Source organism: Microcaecilia unicolor, chromosome 1 (assembly GCF_901765095.1).
Source record: "Microcaecilia unicolor chromosome 1, aMicUni1.1, whole genome shotgun sequence".
Lineage (NCBI taxonomy): Eukaryota > Metazoa > Chordata > Amphibia > Gymnophiona > Siphonopidae > Microcaecilia > Microcaecilia unicolor.
In genome coordinates, this window is record NC_044031.1 from 50,446,439 (window position 1) to 50,473,576 (window position 27,138).

Sequence of the window (27,138 nt, forward strand, 5' to 3'; positions counted from 1 at the left end):
CGCCCCAGGTGCACGCTGCTGGGAGGTGCCACAGTGTGCGCCTGTGGGCTCCGACTTCGCAAACTTTGCTCGTTCGCTGCAGCTCCCTCTGCCCCGGAACATGTTACTTCCTGTTCCGGGGCAGAGGGAGCTGCAGCGAACGAGTGAAGTTCGCAAAGTCGGAGCCCACAGGCGCGCTGCGGCACCCCCCCCCCAGCGGCGTGCACCCGGGGGGGGTGTCATTTCATCGGGGAGGGGGGAAGGTGTTATTTCGCAGGTGGGGGGGGGGTGCTGCACCCGGGGGGGGGGGGGTGCATTGGCGATCCGCCCAGGTGCCATCCATGCTAGGAACGCCACTGGGTGGTGGGGACTAAAAACAGTGAGAAAAATTTTAAAAAGGCTTTGAATAAAACACAAATGATCCCCATAGAACAAGAGGATGGAATCAAACCAAAACTCAGAGGGGCAGGTACAACTCTAGCCACCTTACTAAACAGACTGGATGGACCATATTCCTCTTATTTACTATGTTACTAAAACAATAATTCTGGGGGCAATAGTCAGCTGGTGGCCATTAGTGATTTTATACTGTCCACAGAAATATGTAAGTCAAGAACAAAGGAGGAGCAACCTTGTGTAAACGGGAGCAGTGAACCAAAAAGTGAGGTGGATTCAAGGAGGATATCAAGGAGTCTTTATCGTAAACAAGTTGAAAAATGAACTGACACAGCCGTGTTTTGGCACAAGGCCTGCCTCGGGGGTCTGGTAAATCTCTAATGTTATAGCAAAACGTCTAACAAGAGATTATTGTCAACATCCAAACCGTTGAATCCTTAATGGTACAAATATGCTAAACTGCAACGTCGTCCGACCAGCTAGGGTTTATGACGCAAATGATATCCTCCTTGAATCCACCTCACTTTTGGGGGGGGGGGGGTTGTGGGAATCCCCTCCAGGGCTATGGGGTTCCCGAGCATGCTCAGTTTCACTAAAAGGAGCGTGCCGGATGTGAGGGGAAGACAGAGAGCAGGGCAAGCAATGCGGTGGTGCCAGAGATCAGCGCTGGACAACGCTTCAGTTGGCAGGGGTTGGGGACCCCCACCAGCAAAACCAGAGGCCCAGAGGAAATTTGGGGGGCCCAGGCTCCCATGGCCCCACTTAGCTATGCCACTGGGTTAAATGCTTATGGAGATGGGTGGGACTGTAAGATTCCAGCAGGGACAGGTCAGATTTCTGTCCTTGAGAAGCTCTCTAATCCACAACCTCTGAGGTGTCTACCCCATTATTTATTTTGTTACATTTGTACCCTGTGCTTTCCCACTCATGACAGGCTCAATGCAGCTTACATGGGGCAATGGAGGGTTAAGTGACTTGCCCAGAGTCACAAGAAGCTGCCTCTGCCTGAAGTGGGAATTGAACTCAGGTCCTCAGTTCCCCAGGACCAAAGTCCAACACCCTAACCACTAGGCCACTCCTCCGCATTATAGAGTTTGGTACTAGAGTTTGCAAAAAGACAAACTTTACCAGACAGTCCTTCCACAATTTAACTGAGTAGGAGTCTCTCATACCCGGTTAAACGGTTTTGAATATCAGGCCCGGTATAGCCTAGCAGTATATTTTCTTAAAAGAGTGAAGAACTGTGCTTTATGGGACATTTTCACCTTTCAGTGCCAGACTTTAGCTGCTTTTGGTTATAAGGCTATATTTGGGGAAGAAAGAAGATAGCAATATGATATATAAAAGAGCAGCTAAACATGAAAAATAGTGCTGTCTGATGCAAAGTAAGGTAGATACTGTTAGGAGAGACTCATTACTTTGTTATAAAAAGCTGCATCATGAGTTAAGATTAAGCTTATGTTGCATTTTGTGTGCAATTTCTGCTTTTTTCTCTGTAACCTTTCTGATAGAAATGCATGTCCTTGTTTTTCATTAAGTATGTGCATTTATTTAAAGCTACATGGGGAATGTTTTCTGTCATTTCTCCCCCCACCCCCCAAAAAAAGTTGTGTTTCCTCTTTTTCCCAGCTTAATAGAAAGTATTTACAAAGTGTTTAAAAATTGATTGCACGAGACTTTTGAAGTTGAAATTATTCATGAAGATTTGTGCATGCAACTTATACAAACCAGGAAACTCGAACGAGAATGGAAAAAAAAACAAAAGACGAACACTCACTCAACACATGGAAACAACACATGGAGGGTCACTAGACCTTCACTGTTTTGCATTTTGCACTGGTACTTTAAGTGGTGAATTTCTCCAGGTTTTGAGATACACAGGAATACACTTATAGACATAACGTTTAAGCTCCTAAATTAAGATAAATTAATTTTCTGTTGAGAGCTGAAGCTCCTAGGTTTGACTGCAAATTGGGCATAAACTTAGGAGCCAAAATTTAAGAGCTCTGTTTTTACTGTGGTCGCTACTACTGCCACAGCTTTAACATACGCAGCCAAAAATGTCAATGGTAGAAGCAGCAGCAACACACGTTGTAGCCAAGGACAGTCATACAATTAAGAATGTTAGATGGGGGCACTCATTTGATGTTAGTGTCCTAGTAAGCTGAACTCACACATGTGTAGCGTGTGATGAGTATGGAAGGGTGTTATTCACTTCCCTCTTCACAATGGAAGCCAAGTTAAACTGCAACCAGGTATTGAAGCCCTGGGATGGGAGGAAAACCTGGGCTGAAATCCCACAGGAGAGAGAAGACTATGGAGTCCTAATGAACTTAAGTTTATAAGGAGAAAGCCTAGAGGGACAAAGTCTAAGGAGGAAGGTAGGGGATGTCAAGGGGCAGGCACTAATCTTCAGGTTTACAAACCAGAATATATAGTTCTAGTCAGGGAGGATCCCATGATGCATTGAGCTAACAGCATGCAGGTCTGAGGAGCTCTGGGTCTGCCACACCTTTTATTGCTACTAATTCGGAGATCCTCAACACTTCTTGTAGTTCCGGATAGCTGCAGTGTGTTGGTTCACCCTGTATGGACAAATTTTTATCTTGACGTGGCAAAATTATGGCTGGTCTGGCAGTTAAAGATTGGGATAAGAACTGTGGACAGCCCAAGAAAATGGCTGACGCACAAGATGCAGAGCCACCAGCATTTATAGAACCTCAGTTCACACAGATCACTAAGGTGGTAGGCTGGATCTTAGATTTATTTATTTTTTGTTACATTTGTACCCTTTGCTTTCCCACTCATGGCAGGCTCAATGCAGTGGGCAAGGGAGGGTTAAGTGACTTGCCCAGAGTCACAAGGAGCTGCCTGTGCAGGGAATCAAACTCAGCTCCTCAGGACCAAAGTCCACCACCCTAACCACTAGGCCTAGGGTTACCATATGGCTCCAGAAAAAGGAGGACGGATTGAGCCAGCCGGGTTTTACTTCCATTGCTTTCAATGGAAGTAATTGACCCAGCCGGGTTTTACTTCCATTGCTTTCAATGGAAAGCAATTGAGCCAGCCGGGTTTTACTTCCATTGCTTTCAAGCAATGGAAGTAAAACCCGGCTGGCTCAATCCGTCCTCCTTTTTCTGGAGCCATATGGTAACCCTAACTAGGCCACTCCTCCAAGATCTGCTCTTGGATAAACTCTAGGGGACTCTCAAGGAGGTTACATGGAAATACTTCTAAAACAAATAGGAGGAAATATTTTTTCACACAGTGAAGGGAAGATCACAGCTTGATGCTCAAGTCCCCGCAAACCACAGTAATGCATTAACATCAAAAGAACCTGAGTGAACAGGAAATGTCAGGATAACATACTACAATTAAGCAGATTAAGAAAAAAAACCCAATTTGAATAAATGCTGATAATTAAAATCCTCAAGAGGAAACATTACTCATGCACCCTATAAATGATAGATGGTAAGTCACACTCCCTCAGATGAAGTGAACTTTTGGAGAAAAGCCTGAGCAACCCCCCAAGGAATTCAGGGTCAGCCATTTGACCACTGAAAACACTTGCAGCAGAATAGGATATAGAAACATGAAAAAAATGTTCTTTTCAGATAAGGTGGCACAGATGGTGAATATTGCCGACGAAGCTCTTGCAATGTGGGTGAAAAATCCTGGAAGATCTTGGATGGACCGTGCAGATCTTTTTCTGCCGTCACCTACTATGTTATGTATGTTACGTTGATAGGTGAACCCTCATATTGAAGAGAATCTCTCTTAAGTCTGTAACCTCAGATTATGTCCATCTTGTTTTTAAAATTAAATATTTTAATTACCACCACCCGAGGATAATTGCGGCCATCTTGTCTGCCCACACAGTGTGCTCTCTCCAAGCACAGTACACCTGAACCCTCAGTAGGGGTAAATTCCTGTGTGAGCCAGCATTCTAGAATATCACACAACCGACACTCTGCCAATGTTTCAGGTAAACCCACAAGGCACAAGTTTCTGTGCCAAGATCGATTTTCTAGATCATCCAACTTTGCGGTTTGTTCCTGCAGTTATTTCTACAGCCCTGCAAGGTGCAGGTCCAACAAATGGGTCAAGTCCTCCACCACGGACACCCATTGTTCAGGTTTTCCAGTCCTATGGGTAGTATCCGCTAACAAAGTTTCCAAACTAGCAAACTATAAGAACATAAGAGTAGCCATACTGGGTCAGACCAATGGTCCATCTAACCCAGCATCCTGTTTTCCAAACAGTGGCCAAGCCAGGCCACAAATACCTGGTAGAAACTCAAATTGTGGAAATTTTCCATGCTAAAAATCCCAGGGTATGCAGCTGGTTCTCCATGTCTGTCTCAAAAGCAGACTATGGACTTTTCCTACAGGAACTTGTCCAATCTTTCTTAAACCTGCTGTTACCACATTCTCCAGCACAGAGTTCCAGAGCTTAACTATTGGTTGAGTGGATATGATGTGGGTAGACAAGGAGGGTGGGAGGGTGGGGATTTGTCAGGAGGTTGCGGAGTAGGTGGGTGGTTTGAATGGTTGTGGGGTTGCATTGCTTGTTCATTATGTGACTTGGAGTTGGATGTCTGTACTGGTTCTGTGGTAAGAGATTGCGTGTCAAGGATGGGTGAAAATGGTTATCCCTTATTCCATATCCCTTATTTGTCCTGTTTGTCTGTCCTGATTAGATTGTAAGCTCTGTCGAGCAGGGACTGTCACTTCATGTTCAAGCGTACAGCGCTGTGTACGTCTAGTAGTGGTATAGAAATGAAAAGTAGTAGTAGTAGTAGGTTCAATGGCACAGGAAACTGAAGGTAATTGGGGTGAAGGCTGGACACCCTAGTTGCTTTTTTTTAGATTTTTCACTATCATACTGCACAGGGATCTGGAGCCCAGGAAGATGATTAGTGGTACCATCCAGCTAGCCACATGGAATATGGGAGGGATATCCATCCCGTTGAAACGCAGTAAAATCTCATCTGCCTTGAAGCGTTATGGGGTGGATGTCATCTGTCTGCAAAAGACAAAGCTTAAAGAAGCAGAACACCTTAAACTGAGAAGAACCTGGGTAGGCAAAGTTCCTCCTCTGAATCTCGTAGGGGGGAGGGGTGTTGCAATTTTGTTCAAGAATCTTTGCAGTATAAGGCCGACCTTATTACAAAAGATACTGCAAGCTGGTATTTGTTCCTCAGGGGGCGTCAATTTTTATTGCTTGTTCTGTATGGGACAACACCCTTTGATAAGTCCTTTTACCACTCTGTTTTAGATAGTTCTACCTCTTATGGAAATGAGGACTTGGTGATGTTAGGTGAATCTAGTGATGGATCACTCATTAGATCGCTCTTCAGGGAAAGGGTTGAGCACTGGGAATGTGGAGCTTCGTTCCTTTGTGGAGGAGTTGGATTTACTAGATACTTTGGGTGTTGCACCAGGAAGAACGAGAGAGTTTACACTCCTCTCCAGGGCTCATGATACTTAGTCGCGTTTGGATTATATTTTTGTCCACCGATCTTTGTTTTTGGGTGGTGATTAGCCCTAGATAGGTGTCTGACCATGCAATGCTGTGGGTGGAGTTAGAGTCTGCACATTATTACCAAAATATGGTAGGTGTGGCATTTTCCCGCCTATTTGAATCAAGATTTAGAGTTTCACAAATATTTGCAGGTGATATGAGAACTTTATATGCTTAATAACTCCAACATATTGATTAGCCTGCATTATTTTGGTCTATGGCTAAGGGGAGATATAATCTCATATGTGTGCACATAATACAAGAATAACATGGGGATCTTGACCTTAGAAGCCCAATTAAAGACCGTAAAGTGTACTTATATTTGTAGACTTACTAAAAGTAATAAAGAGACTCTGTTAGTGACTCCGCTAACGTACCTCCCGACAGATGCTTTTCGGAAGCATAGATTTTATCGCTATGGGAATAAATCTGGAAAATTATTGGCTCAGGTAGTGAAGAATTGGGGGGGGGGGGGGGTCGTGTAGTCTCCTCTCTTACAATGTGGGTCAGTTGCATACCATGATTGTGAAAATTGCAGAGATATTTTATAATTATTTTACCTACTTATATGAGGTGGGGGCCCTAGGTACCAGATGCTGACATTTGTCAGTTTCTTCAGACCTCAGGCCTCTCACTCCTGCCCCCCAATGTGCTTGACTCTTTGAATGCTTTCTTGGAGGCCAAAGAAGTTCAGTCTGCTTTTAAGGGTCTGAAAGCAAATAAAGTGCTGGGACCCGACGGTTTTGCTGGGGAATTTTATGAAATGCTTCAGCTTGAACTGATAAGTCCCCTTCTAGTCTATTGTGAAGATGTTATCTGGGCTCACCATTTTCCCCATCTACTATAATAAAACTCACCCTCAACGTTCTGAGGACACTGACGTCAGTGAAGCCAAGCCCTGACTTCCTTCAAAAAGGTTCGAAGGTTCGTGGTGGTGAAGCCACCAAAATCGCTCCGGGCCCCGCCCTCGAGGGCGGAGCAATGGCAGAACAACAAAGGGGTTGGCAGGGAGGGAGGTAGGGAGGCGGGGGGTGGGAAATCGCTCCGGGCCCCGCCCTCGCGTCAAACGTCATGACATTGGGGGCGGAGCAATGGCAGAACAACGAAGGGGTTGGCCAGGGAGGGAGGGAGGGGGGGGTGTTGGCGACGAAAACCGTGCTAGCGCCCATTTCATTTGCTCTGAAACAGGCCTCTTTTACTAGTATGCTAATATGGCACTGATTACCTTGAGACCTAAGCCAGGTCGCCCTAGTGAACACCGATATCACTGTTTAATGTAGACATTAAAATCTTGTCTCAGGTATTGGCTGATAGGCTTTCTGGCCTCCTCCCTAGGGTGGTGGGTGATGCTCAGGTTGGATTTGTGAAAGGTCAGCAAATTGTCCTAAATTTATGCAAGGTTTTGTTTGCCATGTCATACTACCAGTTTCCTGGTGAACCTGCCTAGATGCAGAAAAGGCGTTTGATTGGGTGGGTTGTCAGTTTCTCTTTCAAGTGTTACAATTTGTGTGGATTCAGGGCTAGTTTTTAGATGCAATCCTGGCTGCAGATGTCCAGATGTCCCATGTGTATAACACATCAATGGCTCATTTGTTAGTAAATGGGGTTAGGACTCCACCCTTTTCGGTTTGTTGTGCTTATCGCCCTTCCTATTTCTTTTGACTTGGAGCCCCTTTTGCGTTCTATTAATAAGGGGGTGAGGTTAATAGGGTCTCTTTTTTTGGTTTCACCTTTGCCCTGGCGTTTGATGATCATCTTCTTGTTTCGTTGTCAGACCTGCAGAACTCCTTGCCACAATTATTGACACTGATTGAGAGTTATGGGGCCCTCTCTGGTTTCTGCCTAAATTTACATAAATCTCTAGCATTATCAGTTTTGCCTGAGGTTCACACCCAGTGGGTGGGATCTTCCCTTTAACTTGGGCAGATACAGTCCTTAAATATTTAGGGGTTTACATACCTGCTGACAGGGCCACCAAGAGGGGGGGGGGGTAGGGGGGACAAAACTCCCTGGGCCCGAGCCTCCAAGGGGGGCCCGGCGCCACAGTCCCCTCCACCTGCCCCCTCCATCTACCACCGGGCCGGGCCCCCCTGAATTCAAATCATAGCGCCTCACCTCGACCTCGCTCCATGTGAAAGAAGCGCAGCAGCGGCAGTCTGCAGATCGCCTCCCTTCAGGCCTTCCCTCCCTGTGTCCCGTCCTCATCTGAAGTAATTTGCATAAGGGCGGGACACAGGGAGGGAAGGCCCGAAGGGAGGCGATCTGCAGACTGCCGCTGCTGCGCTTCTTTCACACGGAGTGAGGTCGAGGTGAGGCGCTATGATTTGAATTCAGGGGGGCCTGGCCCGGTGGTGGACGGAGGGGGGCGGGTGGAGGAGGGTGGAGGAGGGTGGCAACAATGATGACAATGACCTCAGGGGGTGGGCGGTGGGCCCTGCCCCGGCCCGGCCCAGCCTCTCAGCGGCCCTGCTTGCTGATTTATCCACAATTTGTGCTCTCAATGTGCATCCTTTATTGCTGAATACTGTACAGCACTTGAATGAGTGGAGAGCTTATCTCCTTTCTTTGGGAGGTAGGATTCAGTTATATAATATGCTTCAAGTACCTTATTGGTTATATATCTTCCAAATTTTACCCCTCTGTCTTCTGGGGAGGCAAGAAAGCCCATTTACCCTTGCTATTTTGCATAAACCAGTGGCTCTTGGGGGCCTCAAGCTGCTTAATGTGTGGTACTTGACCATAGCTAAGTGGTATGAAATATTTTAATCACTGGTTTTGTCACACCTGACTGATATTGAAACACAGGAGGAGTGCACTTTAGCTGCCTTTTACATTCTTGGGGGGGGGGGGGTCCCCTTTTGGGTTTTGCAGACTTTTACCTGTACACATATAGAGTGGAGTGGCAATGGCTGCCTTTTCCACCATTCCCCCCCCCCCCCCAAAAAAAAAGTCCCCGTCTATTCCTATCTGTGAGAATCAAGCGTTTGAGCCCAGTATGGCCTTTACACCTTTCACAGCTGGAATAAAGGGAACAATTACCTATTGAATGTCATAAATGAGGAGGATAAGATGAAACCTTTTACAGTAGAATTATGCCCTCAGAGAGATGGATCTGTTTGCCTATTACCAATTGCATCATTATGTCTCCAGTCTACCCTGGGAAGACCTTTGTGAGGATGTATATGAGACACTGCCAGATGCTCTGACCTTGGACTCTCAACTGAAAGTTCCCTTAGCTTTTCATCACCAATTTCTGCAGGACACAGAGGACATTGATTATGCCAGACTGACTTCTGGCTGGAGTTGGGATTTACTACTACTACTACTACTTGACATTTCTAAAGCGCTACTAGGGTTACGCAGCACTGTACAATTTAACATAGAAGGACAGTCCCTGCTCAAGGAGCTTACAATATAAAGGACAAATGTACAGTCAGTCAAATAGGGGCAGTCAAATTGGGGCAGTCTAGATTTCCTGAAAGGTATAAAGGTTAGGTGCCGAAAGCAGCATTGAAGAGGTGGGCTTTGAGCAAAGATTTGAAGATGGGTAGGGAGGGGGCTTGGCGTAAATCTCTTTTACTGCAGACCAGTTGCTTTATTATGTACTGCCTATTCACACTGTCACAGTCCAGGCCCAAAACTGGGAGTTGTTATACAGATTTGCTCTTCGATTACATATAGCTCCACATCGTGTCTTGCCTTAACAGACTCCTGTCCAACGTGTTCTGCACCAGCTGCTGGCCTTGGTAATATGTTCTGGGTTTGCCTATTGATTCAGGGTTTGCTCAATTAATAATGGACCTCCATGTCAGTTACTGTTGCCAGTTTTGGGGGTGGGAATGGGGGGATAGGGGGAAACTTTAGATGGTTGCAAACTCAAAGCACTATGTTTCTTGGCCTACTTGTTTCAGGATCTCTCTGTTTTGCTGTGCTAGTCTTTGTCTATATATGTTTTGTGCTTTGAATAAACAAATTTAAACATAAAGTTTGAGTCAGAAGGGAGGAGACGACAACCATGGTAGTCCTTGAGAAACACACCCTGATAACCATGCTTAAGAAGCTCAGAAATGAAAAGGCTAATGTGAAAGGAGCTTTGTTAGCAAATGGGGACAGTTTAAAGAAAAAGGGCTGAGTATTTTTTTTAAATGTCTTGATGACTGCACTGCAAAGGTGAAACAAAAAAGGATATTTTCCTGATATTTTCTTACTTAATTAATACAACAGCCAGGGCTGGAGGATAGTACTTTCAAAGTTGGTGTGTGTTCGGTGTTATCCATGGGCAGGGGCTGTTAGGCTGAGTACTTCCAGTACCTGATGAGAGGGAGTCAGCCTTTTTGGTTTACCCCTAAGAAAGTGGGTACAACTCCCACATGTGGGGCTAAAAAGCTGGGCTGAAAAGCTAAAATGCTGAGTTGCATATTGCTAGAGCCGGGGAGTGTGGATTCAAGTCCCACCTGAGCATCCAAGCAACTCATTTGCATATTTTGATGAACTTTAAGAAATTGCCTTTTTCCTTATTCCTCTTTGTGAGAGAAAGAGCCAAGAGGAGTTATGAAGTACTGAGAATCTCAGTGGAGATGTCTGGACAGTGATGTTCTAATTCCTGGAAGAACTTTTTAATGTGTTTTTGTTTTCAGCTTGAGTGATCTAGCTCCAGGGAATAAAGTCTACCATGGCTGTAAAAGAGTGCTTTGGTAGATTTTTCTGATTGCCTCTTGGAGTGAGTCCCTAATTCATCAACCCTGATGGCTTTATGGCAGATCCATGTAACAAGGGATTAAAAATAAGGTATGAATAACCATAGATGTTATGCTCATAATTTCTTCTTTATTTTACACAAACTAGAATCATACAGTTGAAGGAACAATTTTAAAGACCCTTTTACTAAAAGGTATTAGGTATTGAGCTTAATGGGCTATAAGGTGAGATTTTAATGAGTGGCAACCCCAAAACTAACACTACATCAAGAAGTAGTGCTCCCACTATTTTTTTATTGCAGGTTATGCGTTAACATGTGGATTAACACAGTCCTACCACATATGATTAAAAATTCCTTCACAATGGCTACCCTTCCAAAATAAAGATGTTTCAGGTAGTTCTTTATGAATAATTTGAGGAGTTATATATAGTCGCATTAAGAGATCCTTTTACAAAGGCATGCTAGCAATTTTAGTGCACACTAAACACTAGATGCCGCTGTGGTGGCTGGGGTGAGCCGGGCGTGTCTCGGAGGTGGTGGCGTAATCCTCATTGATCCTCTTTTAGGTGTAAACGAGTCTCTGTCGTGTATGGAAGGAAAAGAATAACTGAGTTCTACTCAGATAAAACTAAGTAAAGGCTAAAGTAATTAAGAAAAAATCTAAAAGTTATAAAAATATATAAAAGAGGATCAATGAGGATTGCATCGCTGCCTCCGAGGGCTCATTTTGGCCATTGCAGAGGTGGATGCGTGGATCTGGTGATCTGTGGAAAGGAGGGTGGTGTTCCCAGGCCATTGAGAATGTAGTGTTTGAAGCGGTTTGTGAAGCTGGGCATCTACATGAATATAGAAATATATGGGCATCTCTAAAGTTTAGTGAATGCTTATTTTTATCGCGCGCTAAAAACATTAGCATGCCTTTGTAAAAGGACCCCTAAGATTTTTAGTCGGGTACTTATTCTACTCAGTGATATGGAACATTTAAAAGAATATAGCCATACATTTTCCCAAAAGGATTCATCTATATTTTTGTTTGTGCTCTTTTCCCATGTAGACATATAGTTAAGCACTATGGTACTGTTTGAAATGTTGTATAAGCATTGATATAATTGAGATCTTAATTACATTCTCATTAAAGATATATTGTAAAAAGTTACAATTTCTGTTTCTTGGTATGATATTACCTTACACTGTTTATTGTCTATAATTTTTCCTTTTTTTGCTTTGCTGCCTTATCTACCACCCCCAGTAATGTTCAAAGTGTCTGCTTAGTTTCAGTAGGATATCTGATGCTCTCTCTCTCTCTCTCTTTTCTCCTTCTGAATGGAAGCCTCTTACCATGTTGCAGGACAAGATCTCCTCTGCTCCTCATTTGGCTGAGGTCCATCCCTCCATAGCACATCTTCCTGGTCCCTCTGCTGGGCTAGAGAATTCCTTCTTCAACTCACTCCGCTCCTCTTGAGGTGGTGGTTAGTGCAACCACACTATTGGCAGTCGTGACAGATGGTGCGTGGTACTGACCCACATGCTAGCTGTCACAGCCAGCCACTCCTATTACTCACGTCATGCCCATCTGTCACTCATTCTTGTATTAAGCAGCTAACATTTTTTTTTACCATGTTGGCTCCTATTTTAGCATAGAAAACATTAGCATAGGCACATGTGAATTTCTAGTGTGTGGTAAAACCCATATTAGCTGCTTAAAGCACCTTAGTAAAAGGGCTCTTATGCATGTATTTTGTGACACCTGTGTCAACCTGAACTGTGCTCCCAAATATACCTTCAGAAGGGTTATACTTCTTGTCACCATGCAAACTTCTGTGCACATAGCAAGGAAGGGAATTGGGACTTGATATACCACCTTTCTCTGGTTTTTGCAACTATATTCAAAGTGGTTTATATAGTGTATACAGGTACTTATTTGTACCTGGGGTAATGGAGGGTTAAGTGACTTGCCCAGAGCCACAAGGAGCTGCAGTGGGAATTGACCCCAGTTCTCCAGGATCAAAGTCCGCTACACTAACCACTAGGCTACTCCTTCACTGTAGCCAGAAGCCCAGTTTGGAGGAGAGGGGGCAGGGGTAGACTGAGGAGGCCAAGCATTTCCTCTCAGCTCTTCTTTCCCCGCCACCCAGTTCCCCATGCCTCCTCCCCCCTTCCCCAGTTCGGGTTCAGCCAGTGAATCTCTTCGGGTGGCAGAGCTTGGGCATCTCCACCAACCATTCATCCGGTGCTGCAATTCTGGAGGAGGTCTGAGCTCACAGTTGGGGGTGCTCAGACCCCAAGGCCCCCCTGTAGCTTATGCCGCTGGCACATAGTCCATGGCATAATTTTATGATTGATCTTTTACACTCATAACACAAACCTAAACGAGAAGAGCAGAACACGTATCTGATTTTAACTTTCACAAACATTTTGGGGGTGGGAGTTTTAACTTGGTTATTTACACAAGTATTCTTTACTTAACCATTTTTTCCTACTTTTTTTCTCTTCCTTTTCTTGCATCTCTCTATTCACCCTGCCATTTCATGTTTTTTTTTAAATTTTTTGTAGACCTTTTTGCTGCAATATATACGATTAGTGGTATATCAAGTTACTTTAAATAAATGATAACTGTCGTCGGCTAAATTAGCCCCGGATATATAGTGCAGTGCCATGTGCGGGCACCCTTGGAATATCCAAGGATAATTGTTCCAGAGCTGGGAATATCAGCAGGGACCCGCATAACAAACAAAAAAAAAGCAGAGGGCCTCTGATTACCTCCTCAGGTTCCAATTCCTCTCCCCCTCCTTGACCAAACAAGACCCCCACCCCCTCCCAGGCAGGATAGATCCCCCAGGCCTACTTGCAATCCCTGTTGGTCTAGTAAAGTACTACCAAAATACCAGGAGGCTGCTTCTAGAGGTTGCGGCAGGAGAGAGTGGCCTTCATGCCTACCCCAGCACCTCCACTGGACTACCGGGGATTTCAGGTGGGATTTGACCCGGAGTCTTCTGGTTCTCAACCCACTACTCTAACCACTAGGCTACTCCTCTGTTCTGCATAGATGTACATAAGTACACAAGCATCACCATGCCGGGACAGACCAAGGGTCCATAGAGCCCAGCACCCTGTCTCTGTCAGCAGCCAAAAGAACAAACAATTTGTCCTGCCAATCGCAGAAATAGTGGATTATTCCCACGTCCATTCAATAACATTCTATGGCCTTTTCCTCCAGGAAGCCACCCAAACCTTTTTTAAAGTCCGCTCACATCAACCTACTTAACCACTTTTTCCGGCAACGAATTCCAGAGTCTAACTATGCGATTCGTTTTAAATTTACTACACTGCAGCTTCATCGCATGCCCCCCTTGTCTATGAGATCATTTTATAATATGGATGTTCCTATGGTACAACAAAGATGTCCATGCTCCTTCAAAATTTGAACATTTCAGTTTGTAAAATGTCCGGCCAATATTTAGCCAGTGACACTCAAACACTGACAGCAGTTGGCTAAATTAGCCCCAGATATTCAGAGCAAATAGGTGGGAAAATGTGGGATACAAATGCAACAAATAAAATAAATAAATAAATAAATAAATAAATAAATATCTGGAGCTAATTCACAGTGCCCTGGCTGACAGAGCTTATGTGGGTCCTGGATGAATAAGTTGGCAAAGAAGAGTTGTTCTTTAGATACAGGTCCTTCTTTCTATTTGGAAACAATATCTTCTTCCATTTAAACTTGGTTTACTGATTTTGTTGATACAACGTTAATGGAGGAGAAATACCCTATAGAATTAGTAGAGATAGTATTGACTCATATTCCCAAGAACTTGGATGGAGATCTTACTAATGTGGTTAACTTCAAACCAGTGGCTATATCATGGGTTGCAAAGCTCTTAGAATTTATAGCTAATATTCAAGTTTCAGAATACCTTTGCTGATTCATTTAGGCTTCTGTAAAATGCATAGTAAGGAGACCATGTTGCTTATACTTGTATCTCAAGTAAGAAGATATCTGGCTTTAGGTAGAGCTGTAGTCCGTCTTCAGTTTGACATCTTGGTGGCATTTGATGCTGTCGATCGTGATCTGCTTTTGTGTAGGCTCAGTGAAATGAGGATAGGAGGTTCAATTTTAAATAGGTTTACAGCCTTTTTGAAAAATAAATCTTACTCTGTTCTTAAAAATAGAGCTATATCACAAAGCTGGTGGTAAGGCTGTGGTCCCCCAGGGTTCTCCACTGTCCCTCCAGTTGTTTAATGTATATATGAGTCTACTAGGTTGTTATTTGAAAGAAAGGGATATATATTCCCTTTCATATGCAGATAAGTTTGTGATTTGTCCAGAATATGATTCAATAGATAACACACTGCTGTAAAGAGACACATTTCAATAGCTGAGAAGTGGGTTAGGTCTAATTTTCTTAAATTGAATGTTTAAAAGACTAAACTGTTATGGTGTGGCAATCAACAATGGGTTTTGGAAAAATCAATTGATCTAAGCTCTGAAATTTCATTGGGATTTGAAGCCAAGTCTAGAGTACTTGGAATAATATTAGACTCTAGAATAACCTTTGAGTGTTAACCAAGTGAGTGTATTGGTTAGAAAATTCTTTCTCAACCTGAAAAGATTGAGAGCGATAAACTCTTCTCGTAGTCCTTCAAGGTTTAGGATAGTAGCTCAAGCAATATTATTAGCTCAACTCGACTACTGTAATTCTTTGTATTTCTCTATTAATCTGCAATGAAGGAAGCGGCGTCAATTACTGTTAAAGACATCTGCTAGGTTTATCTTTAATATGGGAAAATTTCATCTGGCAGCTTCCCTTTTAAATAAATTACATTGGTTAAATGTTGATTCTAGGATGTTTTCACAGACAGAATTCTGAATTTGTAGGAAGGATTCTTCAGTTTACTAGAAAAAGAAATCTTCTTAGGACTAGGACAAATTTATCTTTATATTGCCGTTCAGGAAAGGGAATGGTTTTCAGGCAAGTAGGATTTGGAATAGAATCCCAATTGAAATATGTACTTTGACTTGTTATACCCTATTTTGCAAGGCACTTAAGACATATGTCTTTACTAGACAGGTATCCTGATTAATAATGATGTAATCTTTCAGTATTTTTAATTTTATTGGGCTTTTTTTGTATCTATATGTTTATTGAGTAATTTCAAAGAGATACATTAGTGTCATTTCTGTACTCTGCTTTGCACTATTTGATTTAAAGATGGATTATATATCTCCAAATAAAACAGAATAGAAAATACTTATGTGGGACCTGGTTGAATATTGTCTGGGACCCGCAAAAGAAATTCTTGCCTGGATCTGGATTCCTCCACTTCCTGTCCTGATCCCCCTCCCACTCCCCTAGAATGGAAAGAGTCCCCCTGGCCCGATCCACCCACCTACCCCCCATAGATGCAGGAAGGCTGGCTCGGCCCCCAACCCATTGTCTCCTCCCCTTCAGGCCTACCTTGAAGAATTCCTAGTGATCCAGTGGTAAATGGGCAGGAGTGATGGCCACTTGTTCCTGCCCTCATTCAAGGCTGCTACAAAATGGCAGCCATAACCTCTAGTAGTAACCTCATGATATGTCTAGGAGAGGGGATCAGGATTGAAGGAGGAGGCAACTGGAGCCGCTACCTGGAAGGTAATTGAGAACTGGCTGATATTCAGACTGGTGCCTGGTTACCTTCACTGTATAAATTTAGGACAGCCTTTTGTCTGTCCTAACTTTATGTGGGTTCCTAGCTGGTTAGAGGACTGAATATTACTAGGTGGCTGCTCCATCTAAACTCCACCCCCAGTCCACCCCTAACCTTGTCAGTTAGGGGTTGGTCTCTAAGAGGAGTGGCCTAGTGGTTAGAGCACCAGTCTTGAAATCCAGAGGTGGACAGTTCAAATCCCACTGCTGCTCCTTGTGATCCTGGGCAAGTCACTTAACCCTCCATTACCTCAGGTGTAAAATTAGATTGTGAGCCCTCCAGGGACAGAAAAATACCCAATGTACCTGAACATAACTCACCTTGAGCTACTACAGAAAAAAAAGTGTGAGCAAAATCTAAATAAATATTCAATGGCTAAATATTGCCACTTAGTCCTGGACAATCTCGCCTAGTCATTTAAATCATCTTAAATATGGGGCCCTGGAGTTCATGCTGGACATTACCAGCACATAGAAGTAACTAACTTGTTAGTCTCGCTCACACACACAAGGATTGACTCGGGCTACACATACTACAGTGGGACATGTTTATCCACTCCTACCCTAGCTGAGATAATATTTAACCATCTCTCTGACCTCACGTGCAACTTTCTTTAAATCAATCACCTTACTTTCTAATTCTTCCTACTTTCTTACTCATCTATATGTTACAACTTTGCCTTACCCTTCACTACCAATTATAATGTTCTAGTACATATTGTGTTGTCATTGCAAGTAGTATACCATGCCATACTTTATATTGTTCGAATATTTTTACTGCTCTAGTTGCCTCCTGCTCATGTTTGATCTATTCTTACTATACACTGTCTTGAGTGAATGCCTTCAAAAAGGCAGTAAATAAATCCTAATAAATAAATAAATAAATAGATGTCCATTTCTCAAGTACTGTAAAACAGGCTCTATGTCGGCAGATGATGTTCTAAACTATATGAGAAATGGACATCCATATGTGACATAAAGACTTGGATGTTCATATTCTGAGCTGGATGTCTTTTCTAAAATGCCACTCTACATATTTATTTTTCTAAACGTTTCTTTGAAATTTACAGCTGCGATTTAAGTAGTGCTGATTTATTTTGGTGACTTTTGCATTTTTAGTATTAGTCCCTGCTATTTGGGATCATTTTTATTTCCTGCTTTATAAAAGTAGCACATGTGTCTGTGTTTGAAAAATAGGCTCCTAAACGGAGCACCTACACAAAGTTACACCTGCTTCAAGGCAGGTGTGTCGATCTGCATATACTCTGTACAGAGATGCATGTATTTCCTTAACTATGCATGTACCTCATGGCTCCTCCCTTGCTCTGCTGAAACATTACCCCTAGGAATGCTTGTATTTGCTCCAAATTAAAGTATATATACTCTTCTTCGTGTGTGTGTATATATATATATATATATACAGTATATATATATATATATATATATATATATATATATATAGTAATGTTAAGAATGCCTTACGCTGTATCACTATCATGTATTCCATTACCATGTAACCCAAAATTACTCTGTAACACCAAACGTCAATTCTCCTCTCATTTCCACTATCCATGATGTATTGTAAGCCACATTGAGCTTGCAAAGAAGTGGGATAATGTGGGATACAAATGCAATAAAAAAATAAATAAAATAAATAAATAAATAAAATATACACTTGCACTCAGTGAGTACACAGCTTTTCATAAAATAAATATGAGGGTAATTTCATAACAGATCGCCATACTAGGGGCAAAACAGCAGAAATGTGACTAACTTTGCGCCATAGACACTTACACCAGCTTAAGTGCAGTGCAAATCTATGTGTATAAAATCTGCTTGACTGCACATATTATATAAAGAATAAAAGAATGCACATACTTTGATACTGTACCCAAAATCTACCCCAAAAATGTGCCTACATGTCAGCCACATAAAATACACATGGTCTTACTGCCATGCATATTTATATCATGTACCCTGTAGGGTAATTTTACAAAAGCCCTTTATAGAATAGTGGTTAGAGCTGGTTCCCATGCTGAAACCTAATGTAAATTTTGACGCCCAAGTTGAGCGTGCAAACCCAATATTCTATAACAATGTACATAACTTTTTAGAATGCCTTAACCCACCTATGACCCTCCCATGGCCACCTTCCTTTTGGGTTGCGCACTATAGGATTTTGGAATCCAGCATTATAGAATAGCACGCAGCCAGATGTGCATACAAATCCTAATTGGTGTTAATTCACATCAATAATTGGTTGTTAGCATCCAATTATTGATGGTTAACAGCTCGTTAGCCACTTAAGTTGCTCACACATCTCAGAAGCGCATCCAAATATGGGTACCATAGTTAGAATCTGAGGAATAATATCACCAAAGAAGCACATATATTCTGAACCAAAGCAGAAAAGAGAGGTCATATCAGCTGTATTACTATGGGGTTTGTATATGCAAGTACCATTTTCATATACATATAACAAGATGTTGGTACTTATGAGAGCAATTTTATGAGGTCATCTAGGTGCTAAGGCCAAGTGGGTGCCTATCAGGCTCATTTTCGAAAGAGAAGGACACCCATCTTTCGACACAAATCGGAAGATGGATGTCTTTCTTACAGGGTCGTCCAAATCTGTATAATCGAAAGCCGAATTTGGACGTCCCCAACTTCTTTCCATCACAGGGACGGCCAAAGTTCACGGGGGCATGTCGGAGGCATAATGAAGGTGGAACTTGGGCGTGCCTAACACATGAACGTCCTTGACCTATAGTGGAAAAAAAGGGCATCTCTGACGAGCACTTGGACGACTTTACCTGGTCCCATTTTTCTTACGACCAAGGCACAAAAAGGTGCCCAAACTGACCAGATGACCACCGGAGGGAATCGGGGATGACCTCCCCTTACTCCTCCAGTGGTCACTAACCCCTTCCCACCCTCAAAAAAAATCTTTAAAAATATTTTGTGCCAGCCTCTATGCCAGCCTCAAATGTCATACTGAGGTCCATGACAACAATATGCAGGTCCCTGGAGCAGTTTTAGTGGGTACAGTGTACCCAGGCCCATCCCTCCCCCTACCTGTTACACTTGTGGTGGTAAATCTGAGCCCTCCAAAACCCACCAGAAACCCACTGTACCCACATCTAGGTGCCCTCCTTCACCCATATGGGCTATGGTAGTGGTGTACAGTTGTTGGTAGTGGGTTTTTTTTTTGGGGGGGGGGGGGTTGAGGGGCTGAGCATACGAGATAAGGGAGCTATGTTCCTGGGAGCAATTTCTGAAGTCCACTGCAGTGCCCCCTAGGGTGCCCAGTTCGTGTCCTGGCATGTCAGGGGGACCAGTGCACTACAAATGCTGGCTCCTTCCATGACCAAAGGGCTTGCATTTGGTTGTTTCTGAGATGGGCATCCTTGGTTTCCATTATCGCCAAAAATCAGAAACGACCAAGTCTAGGGACGACCATCTCTAAGGACGTCCTAAATTTCAAGATTTGGGCGTCCCCGACCGTATTATTGAAACGAAAGATGGACGTCCATCTTGTTTCGATAATACGAGTTTCCCTGTCCCTCCATCGGGACTTTTTGCTAGGACGTCCTCAACAAAACTTGGGCGTCCCTTTCAATTATGCCCCTCTACGTGTCCTCATAAAATTGTCCCTCAAATGCAGCAGAAATTGCAGGTAAAATGAACCCATATACATTTACACTGGTTCAGGAGGTAATATAAATGTATATGTGTGAACAATACAAGCAACTGTACACAATTATAAAGAACTGGCCCAATATTCAAAGTGAATTAACTGGTCAGAAGAGGCCACTGCCTTGTTAAAATACTTCAGCCTGCCTCAACCGGACAGTGCCACTGCACATCAGCTGTAATTGCCCTTCCACTGACCAGATAGTGGTAGGGGGTCTCTGGGTGGATCTTGGGCAGAGCCGGTACTCAACTGGTTAGTGGCAATATTCAGACCACTTATAGAATAAGTAAATGGTTAAAGTTAGGACACCAAAATGGCTGCCCTAACTTTAACCATGAAGCTAAACAGACACTGGTCTGAATATTGGCTGGTGCTGGTTAACTCCAGGATAGCAGTCTAAGAGATTCCTGGTGCCCCTCCCAACCCCAGAACAGGCCCCTCACCCCTCCTTCACCTCCATAGACCCCCATACCTACCTTTTTTATTCCTTGTGGTCTAGAAGGTTCTAAGGGTGGAGTGATGCCCACTCACTCCTGCCTGTTACAGCTTATTTCTCAAAATAGCCACCATGACCATAGCAGCAGACATAATAAAAACATAAAGAACATAAGCATTGCCATACTGGGACAGACCAAAGGTCCATCAAGCCCAGTATCAAGATTCCAGCAGTGGCCAATCCAGGTCATAAGTACCTGGCAAGATCCCAGAACAGAAAAACAGATTTTATGCTGCTTATCCTAGAAATAAGCAGTGGATTTTCCCAAGTCCATCTTAATAATAGCTTATGAACTTTTGTTTTAGGAAATTATCCAAACCTTTTTTAAACCCTGCTAAGCTAACTGGTTTTATCACATTCTCTGGAAATGAATTCCAGAGTTTAATTACATGTTGAGTGAAGAAATATTCTCTCCAGTTTGTTTCAAATTTACTACTTAGTAGCTTTATTACGTGCCCCCTAGTTACTACTACTACTACTACTTGACATTTCTAAAGCGCTACTAGGGTTACGCAGCACTGTACAATTTAACATAGAAGGACAGTCCCTGCTCAAAGGAGCTTACAATTCTAGTATTTTTGGAAAGAGTAAATATTTTATAAACCTCTATCATATCTCCCCTCAGCCATCTCTTCTCCAAATTGAAGAGCCCTAGCTTTTTTAACATTTCCTCATAGGGAAGTCATCCCATCCCCTTTATCATTTTTGTTGCCCTTCTCTGTACCTTTTCTAATTCCACTATATCTTTTTTGAGATGCGGTGATCACAATTCACACAGTATTCGAGGTGTGGTTGCACCATTAGTGATACAAAGTCATTATAACTAGTATCCTGCTATATGCACATACAAAAACCTTTATAAAGTTACCCCCTATACATGTACAACATAGATTGTGATCCCACTAGGAATAGAGGAGCCGATACTCAGACTGCGGGAATTAGACTGGCAAACTCCTGCAGTCTGTGCTAAGCCCTGATATTCAATGCAAGGGCCGTTTCCGGTGACTGGCATTGACTATCTGGGTTATTTTCGGCCTGTTTGAAGATAACTGGCTTATTTGATATTCAGACTTAGCTGGTGTGATGATTATAGCACTGTCCCATGTCTACATTACCCTCGTTAATGCCGGATTCACATAGAGGGAGCTGCAGGTGCGGTTTGGAGCTAAAAGAAGGGGAAGAATACCCAGAATGGAGCCCCTGGATTGGGAAGGGGTTTTTCCTTAGGCTGCAACAATCTTGTGACTGGCAGGTACGGAGGGGAAATATCAACCTTTAAATGGAAAGAAGGAAGCTGTCCCTGGCAAATGCCCCACTTGCATCAGGAATTTACCTTTAAAAATGATGTCTCTAACCTTTCTATACAGCACAGGGAAAAGATCGCACCCTGTGGGGAGGGAAGAGAGGAAGCCTAGTCTGGAAGTAGGCTATTCCAAAGAACTGGGGCGGATCTCTAAGGATCGCAGGGAATGGAAGTCCCAGCCAGTTTCCTTAGAGGACAGTCAGTACAAGCTCCGCCCCAGAGCTTCTGACTGTCTGTCTCTGCTGTCCACCCAGCTCTGAGCTAGAAAGGTGCTGTGGAGCAAGCAGAGAAAGAAGGAGGGGCAGATGGACAGGCAGCAAGTTGAAGAGCTTCCCCTGTATTGGGAAGGTAACTCAGACATGGAAGAAATGCCTGACTCCTGAGAAGGCAGCCAGCCGCAAGGCTTCCCGGGGACTGAGAAGATAACCTTAAGGGGAAGAAATGTCTGGCTCCTGAGAAAGCAGCCAGCTGAAAGGCTTCCATGGAGTGGAAGGTAACCCTGAGGGATGAAATGCTTGGGTTTGGAAGGATTTATGGAGCTTTAAACACACCACAGAACAGGAGAGCTTGAAAATCGCATTTGCGTCCTGGAAGATACTGCTACCACTAAGGACTGAGTGCTTGCCGCGCTTGAACTGCAGGTTAAAGAACAAGTGGAAAAAAATAGATGATTTGGAGAATTGTTCCCATCAGAGCAATCTCTGGCTAGTAGGGTTGCCAGAACAAATTGTAGAGTGTTCATTGATCCCTGTGCTAGAGTGGTAGCTTTCTCGAGAATTTGCATTGTTTGATAATGTGGGGCCTTTTTGCCTATAATGAGCTCACCACATTGGAAAGTTGGCGGTGGCCTAGAGTGATAATTATTAAACTTCATAACAATTTGCACAATTTGAGATTTTAAGAGTCTACCAAGGGGAACCTATCAAAATATTTCAAGGTAACTGTCAATCCCTTCTGTACCTCTGGAGGAAGTTTACACTGTTTTGTTCTGTCTTGCTTGATAAGATTAGATTTATGCTGCTCTTATGCGATACTTACAATCTTTGAAAATGGCCAGTGACACTCATACAACACTCTTGGAGCGGCACAAGATTGGGTCTGACAGTTGGAAGGGCCCAGTGACAAACATACTTTCTGAGAAGTTCTGAGAGAAGAGGACATTTCTTTGGTAAGTGAACATTATTTTGCTTTGTGCTTTGGGAACTTAAAGATTGGGGTTTAAAGGAGGAATTGTAGGTTAGTAATAGGCAGAATAAAAGTATAAAAAAGCAAATTTTTTATCAACTAATCTCCATAGTCTTTCCCCTTAGTTTTAAAACTTGAACTTTGTACCACAACATTAACAGATAGCCTCTAGCAGGCACTGCAGGACCTAGTTTCGTCTTAAGGGGGAAAGACAAAAAAGAGAGAGAAAACAAGCTTTATTAAGTAGTTTCTATAGTGTACAACCCTTTTCCCATTGTTTTAAACTGAAACTTTTTCTAGAGGTAGAAACTTAACAGCCAAATAACTTTAAAAGGATATAGTGTGAAGGCTTGTTCTAAAATACAGTTATTTTCTGTTCCTTGGTTGCTGAATAGGTAGTACTGCTACTGACCTCATATAGGTGTTAATTAAGGTGTGAGGAAGTAGAATATTTGCAGAGGTTATTAAAGACAATCTGATTACTGAGTTAGCTTGAAAGGCTCTGTTTGAGGCAGTCCCCTTAGATTCAAAACTATATAAAGAGGAAAGGTCTCACTTAACTTTCTTCAGAACATTGCCTCCTATCCCATTACTCTTTAATTTTCTCAGGAGTCTCTCATGAGGAACTTTGTCAAAAGCTTTCTGAAAATCTAGATATATGACATCAACAGATTCACTTTTATCCACATGTTTATTCATGCCTCTAAGAAATGAAGCAAATTGGTGAGGCAAGACATCCCTTGACTGAATCCATACTGACTCATTGCATGTAATAAATGTAAACCACTTTGGCTGTACCACAGAAAGGTGGTAAATCAAAACTATGACCCTTTAAGTAAATGGTGGATTATGTGAATCTGTATGTCAGTAGTTACTGTTCACAAACTGGTGTTACTGAGGACAGAATAGTAGTGGAGATTGGATTTAAGCACCTACGTTATAAAATAGACACAGATACATACATATTTTGCTGGGACATTTGTTCGTGCCTCAGAGCAGCTGACTGTATAGGTGCACCCATTCTCGAGTAAGGGTTATTTTAGACACAGTGGCGTACCAAGGGGGGGGGGCGGTGGGGGTGGTCCGCCCCGGGTGCACGCCGCTGGGGGGTGCCGCAGCACGCGCCTGCTCTGAGTTCGCTGACTTCGCGCATTCGCTGCAGCTCCCTCTGCCCTGGAACAGGTTACTTCCTGTTCCGGGTCAGAGGGAGCTGCAGCGAACGCGCGAAGTCAGGGAACTCTGAGCAGGCGCGCGCTGCGGCACCCCACCAGCGGCGTGCACCCGGGGGTGGGGGTTCCGCGCTGCATCGGGGAGGGGTGCTGCACCCGGGGGGGTACGCCACTGTTTAGACATTTGTGCATAAGTTCCTTTATAATTTATACATGTTTCTGCCTCATAAAGTAGATGTTCTGTTCTAAAATTGCACACTCCATACAAAGGAGCTTTAGTACTTAGAGACCCCAATATCATTAAAAAAAACATGTTCTCTACAAGCAAATGTCAATTTCGCTATAGCAACTGCAAGTCTTACCTTTTTAGTGATAGCTCTCATTCATGGCTAGAACAAAGGAATGCAGCAATATTGTTATATAAATCCTAATCAGCCTTTACACAAACTAAAATTTCCAAAGGGATTATACGAATGCAAACCACATTTGACAATGTTCTGGAAAATTAATGAGTTGTCAGTGCTTTATGAAACACTTTTCCAAAGTTCTTTCTTCAAAAGAGAAGGCCCCCCAAAAAAGGTTTCTTATTTCAAATTCTAAAGCAATTCCAACCTTGCCTTGTTCTCAGGAATCACTGATGCAGTAAATTAATTTAGACTGTTTATTCTCTACTAAAAAACAAAGTAATGTATTATGACGGATAAATCTTGCACTGCCATATGTCCTCTCAAAATGCATCTTGAAAGCTGAAAAATGAAGAATGCCGTATTTTATTACTGCAAAGAAAAACATTTCCAAATACTCACCCTTCTACTCTTTTGTAATGTACACTGTTTTCAGATTAGTTTTTTTTTTTCTTTGTTTACAAAAGAGCATAAGAATATATATACTAGGTCAGTCCATTGGTCCATCTAGCCCAGTATCCTACTTCCAGCAATGGCCAATCCAGGTCACAAGTACCTGGCAGAAACCCAATTAGTAGCACCACTCCATGCTACCAATCCCAGGGCAAGCCGTGGCTTCCCCCATGTCCATCACAATAGCAAACTTCCCCACAAAAAAGCTCCCGACGTAACAGCCACTGTCAAAACAGCCTGCCCACAATATAGCCCCTGACAAATTAGCCCTCCGACAGAAGGGCCCGATCAGGCTGTCCAGAATATGGCCTCTGAAAAAGTAACCCGAACAGTACCAGACAGGGGGAGAACTTACCTTGTGGCATACTGCATTTTTTTTCCTAATAATCTTACCTTGCCAAACAGGATAATTTTGGTATGACTATGAAAATGATGACAATATTGTTTTTTTTTAATTAGCATGTTGATGGAAGAATTGTTTTCTTAAACAGCAGAACAGATCACGAATACCAATTGGTAGCTATAGAATTTTGTTTATTTACATATGCTTTATGCAATGCAATGCTGGTAGCAGCCTTTATCAGTGAAGATTTCACTTGAAATTTATCACCTTTTTTTGTGATGTGTTATTTTTATCTAGGGGGCTATTTTGTTAAGGAGGCTATTTTGTCAAGGTTTATTTTGTGGGAGGGGCCATTTTGCCTAGGGCTATTTTGTTCTGGGCCATTTTGTTACAAGGCAGTTTTGTCAGGGCTATTATGTTGAGGTGCCAATAACTAGACAAATTGGACAACATAAAACTGAGGCCTATCTTTATCCGGTTTCATTTGAATGGTTAAGTGCAGAATATCACACTTAACTGGATTAGATAATAGCTGGCTGCACAAACCTGGATAATCAATGCTGGTGCACAGATGTGGCTCGGCACTGCATATCCAGGGATGACGCCAGCAGTGGTCGCTGAGGCAACCAGCTGAATTTTTAACCCAATATATTTTCTGATGTGCATAAGAAGACCCAGGAAAGGCAGAAAAATTGTCTCTACCAAAAGGTAATTTGAACAATCTACGATTACTATATAAATGCCAAAAACTTACCTAGGAATCCAAAAACATAGGGACCTCTGTTATGTATAGTCTTTCTATGGGTCCCTTTTACAAAGGCGCGTTAGGTGCTATGTGCATGCAGCACATGCCTAAACGACACTACCATCAGGCTACTTTGCTCACCTGGTGGTAATTTTAGATTTGCACATGCCCATAACGCCTGGATGATTTATTTATTTATTTCCTCCCACGCGCATTGTTTCTGACATTAATTGGCAATTGACATGCGCCGACCAGTTACCGCACATGTAGCGCATGAGCCCTTACCGCTAGATCAGTGGATGGTGTTAAGGGCTCAGGCCAGTTCGGACGCATGCTAGTTTCAGGTTTATTGCATGCCCTTTTCCTGTCCCATTAAAAAAGCTTTTTCCTAGCTGTAGTACTGTGAGACTACCACTAGGGGTGAATGGGGTTTGCAAACAGTGAGGGTTTGGTGATGTAAGGGGGCGAGATGTAGAAGAAGGGATGGGTATGGCTGGGGGCATAGGAGCCAACTTTTCAAAATGATTGGGGGTACTGATTTTTTTTTTTTACAGGTGGTGCATTCCCCCTCCCCCCTCATCCCTCTCCCCCCATCCACCCTCCCCCTCCACCTCCCTCCGAGTTCCAGGCCCCCTCCCTCCCTTCGAGTTCCAGGCCTCCCTCTCCTCTCTCTCTCCTTTCCCTCCCCCTCCCTCCCAGTTCCAGGGTCCCCCCCCCCCAGTTCCAGGGTCCTCCCTCCCTCCCAGTTCAGTCCCTCCCAGTTCCAGGCCTCCCTCCCTCCCCTCTCGCTCTCCTTTCCCTCCCCCTCCCTCCGAGTTCCAGGGTCTCCTCCCTCCCCAGTTCCAGGGTCCCCCTCCCAGTTCCAGGGTCTCCCCTCCCTCCGAGTTCCAGGGTCGTCGTCCCTCCCTCAGTGGCATTCCTAGGGCGGCTGACACCCGGGGTGGATCGCCAATGTGCCCCCCCCCCCGGGTGCAGCGCCTCCCCCCCCCCCCCCGGCGAAATGACACCTCCCCCCGGCAAAATGACCCCCCCCCGGGTGTATTTTTACCTGCTGAGGGG